The 9,945-nt window shown below is 52.7% G+C and overlaps 1 long non-coding RNA gene across 1 annotated transcript; it reads right to left on the bottom strand.

Annotated features, from left to right (window-relative positions):
- Positions 1-8,783: 8,783 nt before the first annotated feature.
- LOC127474294 (uncharacterized) lies at positions 8,784-9,945 on the bottom strand. Its single transcript, XR_007905794.1, has 3 exons — positions 9,881-9,945; positions 9,510-9,626; positions 8,784-8,985 (listed from the first exon to the last, which is right to left on the bottom strand). It is a non-coding gene; the product is annotated as an uncharacterized LOC127474294 (long non-coding RNA).

Genomic DNA, 9,945 nt, shown 5'->3' with positions numbered 1-9,945 from the left:
GTTCTCCTTCCTGTTCTCCCCTGGGCTGGAGAGACCTGCCTGCCCTGTGTTTATTGGAGCAGAGGGATGGGATTAAATTTGTCCAGAAGGTTTGTTCACAGACACTTGTTTTCTGACAGACAGTGCCATTTTCCTTTTGCCTTTCCCAAGTTTTTCCAAGTGCTGCCCAGCACAGGGATCCGTGTGCTGGGACAGTGATTGGCAGGAGGAAGGGGAACCTTGGCCTCACCTGCCCAGCTCAGGTGGGTGGCACAGAATTGGGGCGGGCTGGCAAGGCATGAACATATTTCTGAGTTCTGGGGTGCCTTGAATCCTCTCCCTGTGAGTTTCCTCTCCCTCATTTCCTGGGCTCCAGCATCCCAGGTGTCTCTTCCTTTGCCCAAAGTCCAGTGGCAGAGGATTGACTAACTCCCAAGGGGGGTTTGGAATGAAGAAAGTTCTGTTCAAATGGGGCAAGGAATGCAGTAAGAAAGATGAGCCTCCTTTTAGTGCCTGAAGTAGAGAGGAATAAAGATGCTGGAAAAGGCCACGTTTCATTTGTTGTCCCCCCTGGATTTTTCATGGCTCAAACTCTCTAGTGAGCAATTGAAGAGAAGGGTGAAGGGCAGGAGCCTTTGACTTGCCCAGTGCCCTTAATTGCCTTGTTCTCCTCTCTTCCAGGCCAGGCCAAAGCCCTGATCCAGCCCAGCTCTGCCAAGTGCCCTGGGCTGGGAGCAGCCAAAGGCAAGAGGCTGCAGCCCCGCCGGCCGGGCTGGGGGCTCCTGGTGCTCCCCGTGGGGTGGGGTAAGTCAGAGGGACACCTTTCTCTCCTCCTGCCTGTTGGCATTTGCTCCCTGGGCACTGGATGTGTAAGGAAGGATGGAGTAGCAGGCAAGGGGAGTATTTCCAAACTCTCTGAATGTTGCCCCAGGTTTGGGATGGAGTAGCCATGGGGGTGGTTGGGTTTGGCCTGGGCCGGTCAGGATCAGCCAGAAAGGACCCACCAGACCCCTGAACCCTCACTGGACATGTCCAGCCCCTCAAGTCATTAATTTTCAACAGAGGACAAGCAAGTGTTGGTACTTGCTTCTGATCTGTGGAGAATTTCCTTTGGAATGATCAACCAGGGAACGTATCACTGCAAAGCATCTTTTTGGGTCTTTTGTTTGTTTATTTGTTTTTTTGTAATTTCCTCTCTGCCTTCAATGAGTTTGGTGTGCTCCTGTTAAGGAAGCAGCATGTTTTTATCTTGAAATTTGGGGTGGTTTGGTTGGTTTAGGCCTTTTCCCCCACTGACTCGGGCCTTCCGTGCATAGTCCGTGTTGTCCTACAGGACTGTTCTGGTTCTGGGTCAGAGAGAGAGAAGGGAAGTGGCTTTTCCTCATCTTGGATGTTTCCAAGCAGAAGTGGGGCATCGTCCTGCCCCTCGCCAAAGCACTGCAGGCACCTGGGAGTAGCTCAGGGCTGGCCCAGTTCTCTGAGACAGAACCATGGGGGAGAGGTTTAAGTATTAATCACATCTCTGGTGTCCCTTGGTTGCAAAGATTGGGTCCTCCAGTCCCAGAGTGTTAAGGAAAACAAGGAACTCCCGTTCTTCATGGCAAACCTTCTGTTATTGCTTGTGCAGTCTATGGGTTCTGTTGTCTGAGTTCCTGTCCAGGATCGTTCTAAGAGAACCTGTTAGAAATTTAGAGGTAGGATTAGAATTTGGGTCTGTTGCCTACCCAACTGCCTCCAAGTCCTGATGGACTGGAGTGATGAGTGCTCTCAGCCCAGGCTATTTCTTAGTATTGTGGTTTTCCCTCAGCTGTGGGTGAGGAATTGTGCAAGCAAGGCCTGTGTGCCCGTGGGTGTCTCCCGTGTGTGTCCGTGTGGCAGGGCTGGGACAAGGACTCGTGCAGGGACCCAGCTGGCACTGGAGCTGCTGCCACTCTGAGCCACTGCCAAGGGGTGGGGAGAGACCATCTGGGAGGCTGTTCCCAGGGTTCCATTGGGAGCTGGATCTCCCTCCAGCTGCAGCAGCCAGGGGAGGGTTCTTCCTTGTGCAGCCCAGTGGCTTCTGCTCAGGCTGGCCCAGAGTGGGGCTGGGGCAGGTTCTCCAGGGAACAGCATAAGATTGTCATTCCTGTGGGTTTGTGGAGTCCCTGTTGGTGCCCAAGAGAACTGGGTCAGACTGGGCTTTGTGGTCCGAGAGCTGCAGCCCTAAATTTGGCAGGCTGTGTGTGCTGGCAATGAAGTGCTATCCCAGAGGCTGATGGTTTCTGTCTCCAGGGATGCCCAGGACGCTGCTAATCCCCAGGGATCTGCTCTGGGTCCAGGCTGTCCGTGCTGGAGGGCCCTGGTGGCTGCAGTCCCTGAGCCCGCAGAGACAGAGGGAACCCCGGCCCGAGTGGCCTTTGGCCCCTTGTCCTGAATTTGGGGTGAGCCTGGGAGCGTGTGGAGGGTGAGAATGAGGGCTGCGTTTCCAATACATCATCCCTGGGAAGATCCTGTTGTTCCAGAGTGCTGGGGACAGTTTGGGCTTGGCAGCTTCAGAGCTGGGTTGGAGCAGTCCCTGAAAAGAATCAGGAGAGTGGAGGTTTGTCCCAGTGGTGCTTTCACACCCCACTGGACAGTCTGGGCTTTGTGTTTGAGGTTGTCCTGTATTTGCTCTGCAGATAATGGGCCCTTCCCAATTCAGCCCAGCAGATCCCAAGGGCTCTGACAGGAATATTTGTTCTTTCCTTCCCTTTGGGATAACTTCATCTCCAAACTGCCATGAGCAATTCCTTAATTTCTTCTGGAGAAAACCAAGTGTCAGAGGCAGTTTGCCAAGGAGCCCAGAAGTGTCTTTGGAGCAGAGAGTGCTGCCAGCTCCGTGTGCCTGTCCCCAGCCTGGCACTGCCCACAGGGACACACGGGGCACTGACCATTAGAGGGGACAAAACCACTGCCTGCCAGAGGGTTTGTCCTGGGCCAGTCAGGCCTTGGGCAGGAATTGGACTGGGCAACTCCATCAGCTGCTCTTACCCCACAAAGCCCCATCCCCGGGCATTAATGACGTGCCCTGTGCCCACCACTCACTGTTCACCCAACTGAAACCAAAGCAAGGCTTGCTTTGCTTTGAACAACTTAAAGGAACTTTAAAACAAAATAAATCACTTTTTTCTTCTCTTTTTTTTTCTTTTAGATGCTGGAATTGCCTCTCTGGATGTGTGCTGAGCTCTGGCTGCAGGGCACTGTCAGGCCTTGGTGGCTGTGAGCTCCTGTTCTTCTCCCTGGGAAACTGGAAAGAGTTATTCGTTAGATTGTAGAAATGTTTTCTGAAACCTGTCCCCTTGTTTGTGCCTTTTGCTGACAGATCTTCTCTTTCTGCCTTTCAGTTTACAGCCTCCTTGCAGCCCCCAGCCAGGAAAACCTGGGATAACTTAGCTGGGACAGAGGTAACATCTTAGCTGCAAACTTGGGGTAATTTCTAGTGGATACAGCCACTGTTTTTGTAGGGAAGTGTGTTTAACCACATTGGCCTAAGTTGTGTTTGCACCAGCTGGAGCCAGAGGTGCCAGGCAATCCAAAGCAAACCCTGCTCAGCCTCTAAATCTCAGGGGAAGTTCTCCAAGCTGCTCATTGAGGGACTAAAGATACATTGAAATCAAACCACGTGCACTAATAAGGAAACTGGGAATCCCAGTAGTGTTGTCCTAGAACTTTTAACAGCTTTTTAAGCTTTTTATGATAAGAATGGCTTTCTTCCTTTGATTGAATTCTGCAGTAGGATTTGGGGTTTCTTTGGATCCTGAATCCCTCCCAGGACCCCTGACACTGGTCAGGAGCTGGCAGGACAAACAGAGTCAGAGCTCCTGGCAGGCACAGGGGCTTTCCCCCAGAGTGGATCCAACTGCTGCCCCAGCCTGGCCAGGCGGGATCTGCTTTGGCTCCCGGCTTCTGCCAGAGACAGAATGTGTTCCCTTGATTGCAATGAGGATCCCGTAACTTCATCTGCCCCGTGGCCTGCTCTCAGTTCCTGCCCAGCCAGAGCCATCTGTGCCAAGGGCATGAGCACTTACAGCCTGGATAGGGAATGGGGGGCCTGGTTTGTGCACAATTCACCTAGAAAGTCAAACGAGGGGATTGTTGGAGTATCTGGCTCCTTAGGGAACCTGCTGGGAGTAGAGAAGAACTGTCCCTGTGGAAAGACAAAAGGAGTTGGTTGGGACTTGGATTGTTCCTCCACCCTCGAGGGGGGGAAACGTGCCCAGGGAAAGGGAACTGCCCTCAATGTTCCCCAGCACAAGGCAGCCCTTGGAAATATCCACTGCAATGGGACACTCAGGGACAGCAACAAGCACCTGCACAAGGCTGCTCTGGCACAGGACCAATTTGAAGCTCAGCTTTTCTCTGGACCACTTCACTTGGTTTCCCACCTCATCCTGCACTCAAAACTTGCTGCCCTTGCAACTTTTTAGGGTGACCATAAATTAGAGGCCTCTGCTCCAGCACCCACCAGGGCCTGAACCGTCTGACAGGATCCATTTTTCCAGGGAATTCAAAGCTCCACCTGAGGACCACGGTCTTTTCTCACCCATCCTTCTGCTGGAGCTTGGCCTCCATCTCACTCTGCTTTCAGTTCTTTCCAGGGTTACAACATTTGCAGCCCTGGCCCTGGGTGGAGCTCGGCATCCTGATCCCATCCCTCCTGGTCCCCGGAACCGCTGACTCAGCAATGGGGCCCTCCATTGCCAAGGGCACGGTCCCGTCGGGGCTCACGGGGGGAGCAGGAGGTCAAAGGCTCCATCCCTCCTGCTACAACCTTCCACCACTACAGCCAACAGAGGAGCCTCCCCAGCCCCGCCTCCCAAGGCATCCTGAACAAACCCAGCCCAACTCCACAGGACAAAGGGCTCCCTGTCTACCCAGTCCAGTCTAATCCCAGAGGCTCCCAGATCATGCAGAAGAACTACTCAGGAGATCAGAGACTCCAGTCCATCTCTTCCTAGCACAGGTTTGGCTGAGTTTGGCAAATAGGGAAACTGAGGAATTCCCCAATGTTTTCCCAGTTTAACCCCTGTCACACCAATCACCTTAACACTGCCAGTCCTTAATTGCCCCTCAAATGGGTTAAGGACTGAGGAAGTTGGACCTGTGTCTGACCAGGACATGTGCAAACCAAATGCTGGGGACTGGAACACACACCTTGCACTCCTGCAGCTCTTACCATTACATTCAAGAGAAAACAGCCAATTGGACCATCACTGCTCGTTTCTTAATCCCAATCCCACACTTCCTTTGCAGCTGGAGCACCACTTTTAGAACCCAATTCCAGTGCATTAGAGAGCTCCATGTCTAGCATGGACAGCTACACCTGGGATACTCTCAGCAATGCCTGAATCCATTGCAGGGACCTTGCTTTGAGCTCCCCAGGGCCGGGCACCCCGAGGATCTCCCCGAATAATCCTTTCGGTGCGCGCTGGAGTCCTCGGGGTGCCCCAACCCGGGGGGCACCAACAGCACTGTCCCTCCAGGGGGCCCAAGTTGGTCCCAAAATGCAGGGGGATCTTGCCTGTGTCCCAGACTGGTCCGGGGATCTGAGGCCCTTCCCGAGAAAATCTCGCTGCCGGCGTGAAGGGCCAGAGATCCCTTGGAGCCACGGGAGAGCAGGCACAGAGTCCCTCCTGCAGGGCCAATTCTGCTGCCTGAAAACAGCTCTTCAAAGAAGCCTCTAAGATTCAGCTGGTGAGGTTTAGAAGCCAGGCAGTCCTTGCTTACAACACCCTGCCATGATCCCAGCCCACTGGGTGTCCTGGCAATCAGCTCCCAAAGGGCACACACAGGTATCTCCACTGCAGCTGATGGGAGGCGTCAGCATTTCATGAGGGTTCATTTTCCTTCCCTGCATTCCTGTTCCACGTTCAGGACATTTCCCAGCAATTACTACCATACACACCTACCCTTAGAAGGTTTCCAAGGGACTTCACCGAGGGCCTTCACAGCTCTGCTCTGTCTGGAGCCCTCAAAGTCCTCAGTGCCTGCCTTAGGAATTTCAAGATAACTCACCTGCTTACAAAGGTACTTGGTGCTGCTTGGCTGCTGCCTCACTTCCCTTCTTCCTTCTTTCTTCATCTCCATTGGTTGGTCCCTTTAAATTCCTTGGCTCAGCTCTGTGAAGTTTCCAGGCTAAATCCCACTGCAAAAAGGATTAGCTCTTGTTACATCTCAACACTCAGATATCATTCCCACTTTTTTCCTGACACTTGGCCATTAGGCCAGTGTCTCATGATTTAAAGCAGAGTTTGACTCCTCAGTGACAACAACAGCTACAGCCCTGAATCATAACACAGGCTGAGACACAAACACAGATGGGAACTCCTAAAGATCCACTTTGTTCTGCTCAGCAACCAAAAGGAGCTTTCTGAACTCAAGAAGAAGCGACTCAACATCCTCTTTCTGAAAACTTTAGCTACTAAAAATGTGACCCACAAGACCTGGAAAGGCCCTTCCCACTTCACCTGCAGGGCTGGCAGTGCCACCACTGGACACGGCCCCAGTGGCTGGGCAGGAACAGAGGGGCTGGGGCGTCCAATCCATCGGCCCAGGCGGCACCAGGAGTTCCTGCAGGTCCTGAGGGGAGAGCCTCAGGCCAACAAAGGATTATGGAGATCATTTTAAACTTCAATAGGTATATCTCCTGGAATATGGGAACTTGGACAAGGCCTACTGGTGCAACAAGGACACACTCAAGGCTATCTATTAAAAGCATCTACTAGCACTCAAAAGCTGTCACTATCCTTCTTTCAGGGGCAACTCAGGAAACTCTCTTTGCCAAGAGCCTCCAGGAGGATTTCCAGCTTTTGGGGCTCTCTTTTAACCATTTTGCCCATCACTCTAGCTGGGACTATCACCTGCCCTCCACGGGGAACAGCCCACAAAGTTCACTTGCAGGGATGCCATTAACTCAAAGTCCCTTGTTGGGGGGTCACTGCACACCTTGTCCTTTGTTTGCCCTCCCCAGCAAAGATGCTTCCAACAGTTCTGAGAGATCTGGCAGACCCAGAGCTCTCCTCAGGGAATGCTTTAGCTGCTTAAAGGCTGCCCTTGCACCATCTAGCCAAGGCAGCAAATGCTTACAGGCTGTTCTTAAAAGCTGGTATAAAAGTCTTAGCACACATCCAGAGGGAGCAATCCAGAGTCCACCCTGTCCTACCATTCCCAGGAAGGCAGTTCATGGGCTGACTGGGGCTCAGGGAGGAGTCAGGTGGCTTCTTTTCTTCCTTTCCCCTTTCCAGATTTTCTCCTTCAAAGGCAAAGGTTTCTTGGCTTTCCTTGCTCAAGGAGATGCAGCAAAGGCCATCTTTTAAATCCAATACTGGAAACTCCTCGAGATTGTCATTCAAGGTGGTTCTCTCAGGTCCTGCACTCATCAATCATCTTGGCCATTGGTTCCTTGGCAGGTTCTTGCATTCACATCCCACAACCAAACCAGGATGAGCCAATTTAGCTGTTACTGCAACCAATCCAAGCTGGCATTCTGATTTTAGAGGATACTGGGTTTGCCTTACCCATATAGATCCCACATCAGGGGTAATACCTACAGGTTCTGCCCTCTTCCACTCTCCTGGAACTCCACTGGCCCACACCACAGGAACCACTGCAGCTGCCACTTCAGTCGGGACCTTGCTGCTGACAGGAGTTATTCCCTGCACAACAAGAGCTGCTGCTTTGACACATTTAGTTCCAGCAATTACAGTTTCAATATCCCCAGTTTTCCATTTCGTTTCTGCCTCAACTTTTCTACTCAATCTCTTCCTAGCACAGGTTTGGTGGAGTTTGGCAAATAGGGAAACTGAGCAATTCCCGAGTTTGTTTTTCCCAGTTTAACCCCTGTCACACCAATCACTTAACACTGCCAGCCCTTAATTCTCCTTCTCTTGTGTTAAGGACTGAGGAAGTTGGACCTGTGTCTGACCAGGACATGTGCAAACCAAATGCTGGGGACTGGAACACACACCTTGCACTCCTGCAGCTCTTACCATTACATTCAAGAGAAAACAGCCAATTGGACCATCACTGCTCGTTTCTTAATCCCAATCCCACACTTCCTTTGCAGCTGGAGCACCACTTTTAGAACCCAATTCCAGTGCATTAGAGAGCTCCATGTCTAGCATGGACAGCTACACCTGGGATACTCTCAGCAATGCCTGAATCCATTGCAGGGACCTTGCTTTGAACTCCCCAGGGCCGGGCACCCCGAGGATCTCCCCGAATAATCCTTTCGGTGCGCGCTGGAGTCCTCGGGGTGCCCCAACCCGGGGGGCACCAACAGCACTGTCCCTCCAGGGGGCCCAAGTTGGTCCCAAAATGCAGGGGGATCTTGCCTGTGTCCCAGACTGGTCCGGGGATCTGAGGCCCTTCCCGAGAAAATCTCGCTGCCGGCGTGAAGGGCCAGAGATCCCTTGGAGCCACGGGAGAGCAGGCACAGAGTCCCTCCTGCAGGGCCAATTCTGCTGCCTGAAAACAGCTCTTCAAAGAAACTTCTAAGACTCAATTGGTGAGTTTTAGAAGCCAGGCATTCCTACACACTATGAGATATTTTAAAAGCTTACTGAGTGAAAAAACAAAGCTTTTATCAGTGACATCTTATCTCAAACAGACAGCTCCTTTCTCCTTTCAGTACAAAATTATTTCCATGGAATCATTTAATAGGAAGTGCCCAGGAACCCCAGACTGTGCTTTCCAGAACAGAAAATAAACAGAGGGAAGGAGCTTTGCACGAGTGTAACATACTCCAGAACACACCTGACTTTAGTTTTACTCTTGATGTTCAAATATAGCAGAAGACAAACACTCCAGCAGGAGAGCTGGCACATTACCCATGGTACCCTGAAAGTCCACCTTAAGAGAGCTGGAGAAAAATCGCAGTTGTGCCAGTCCCTTTTGCCTGCAGATGGCTGGGGATCCTCTCCATCCACCTCATGCTCTCCCAACAGCAGCAAGGGTTACCTCGGGGACATGGTGGCACTCGACATCCTGCTGAGAGAGCAAGGAAACCTTTAGCAGAAAGGGGAGTTGGAATCTAAAACTTCCTTTCCTGGGAGCTTTGGGAAGCCTGCAACCAAGAGGGGCAAAACTTGCAGCTCCTTTGGGGCAGGTGTCAACAGAGGCCAACAGAGCTTTCACCTTTTTCAGACAATTGTGCCCCTTTTGGCTCCCTGGCAGCTCCAATGGCACCAGAACCCCCTTCCAGCACACCCACGGGTGTCACACACAGGCACCCACACACCTTTGCTCCAGCCCACACGTGGCCAACACTTCCTCACCCTGCACATCCCAAGGGGAGTAGTTTTGCTAGAGAGCATAGCAACCCCCCTGTCCTCACAAACTGCCTCCCTGCAAAAAAAGGAATCATTTCTCCTGGACACTTGGCCCACAGTCAAGGGCTTTTCAAATGTGCTCAGGGTCCCTCCCAGCTTCTGCCTGTCCTTGCATTTCAAGGCATGGGCATGTTTCAGCAGCAGAACCCAGCTCCTCACGGGCAGTAGAAGCCCTGCTCTTACCTGGACAGACTCCCGGGCTCGGCACAGCTGTGGCTCATGGAGCAGCTTCCCAAGGCCCTTCTCTCTCCCGGCAGGAAGCACAACTCGCCTCCGCACCAGGGGAAACCACGAGCCAGGCTGCAAATCGACACAGAACGAGCAAAAAGCATTAATGCAGCACCAAAAAAAACCAAGCTGAAGCAGTCTTTGCCTCCCCGCACAGGGAAAGGGGTTGGAATTGCAAAGTAAAACTTGATCCACCCAGAGAGCACCAGCCCCGCAGTCCTGCCACGGCTCCCCCAGGGTCACCCGGTAGGGAAGGGCTTTACCCGGCCCCCGCTGCCCAGCACAACGCGCCCCTAAACGCCCTCCGGCTCCCCCGGTCCATAAACCCAGCGGCCAAGGCGCTCTCCCCTCCGCAGCCCGGGCAGCAGCAGGGCCGCACCCTCAGCCCTCA

The sequence above is a fragment of the Manacus candei genome, unplaced genomic scaffold, assembly GCF_025592945.1.
Source record: "Manacus candei isolate 608988 ecotype Guabito, Panama unplaced genomic scaffold, ASM2559294v1 h1tg000005l, whole genome shotgun sequence".
NCBI classification, from domain to species: Eukaryota; Metazoa; Chordata; class Aves; order Passeriformes; family Pipridae; genus Manacus; species Manacus candei.
The sequence above is the reverse complement of the archived record's forward strand: the minus strand, read 5'-3'. Positions and strand labels throughout refer to the sequence as shown.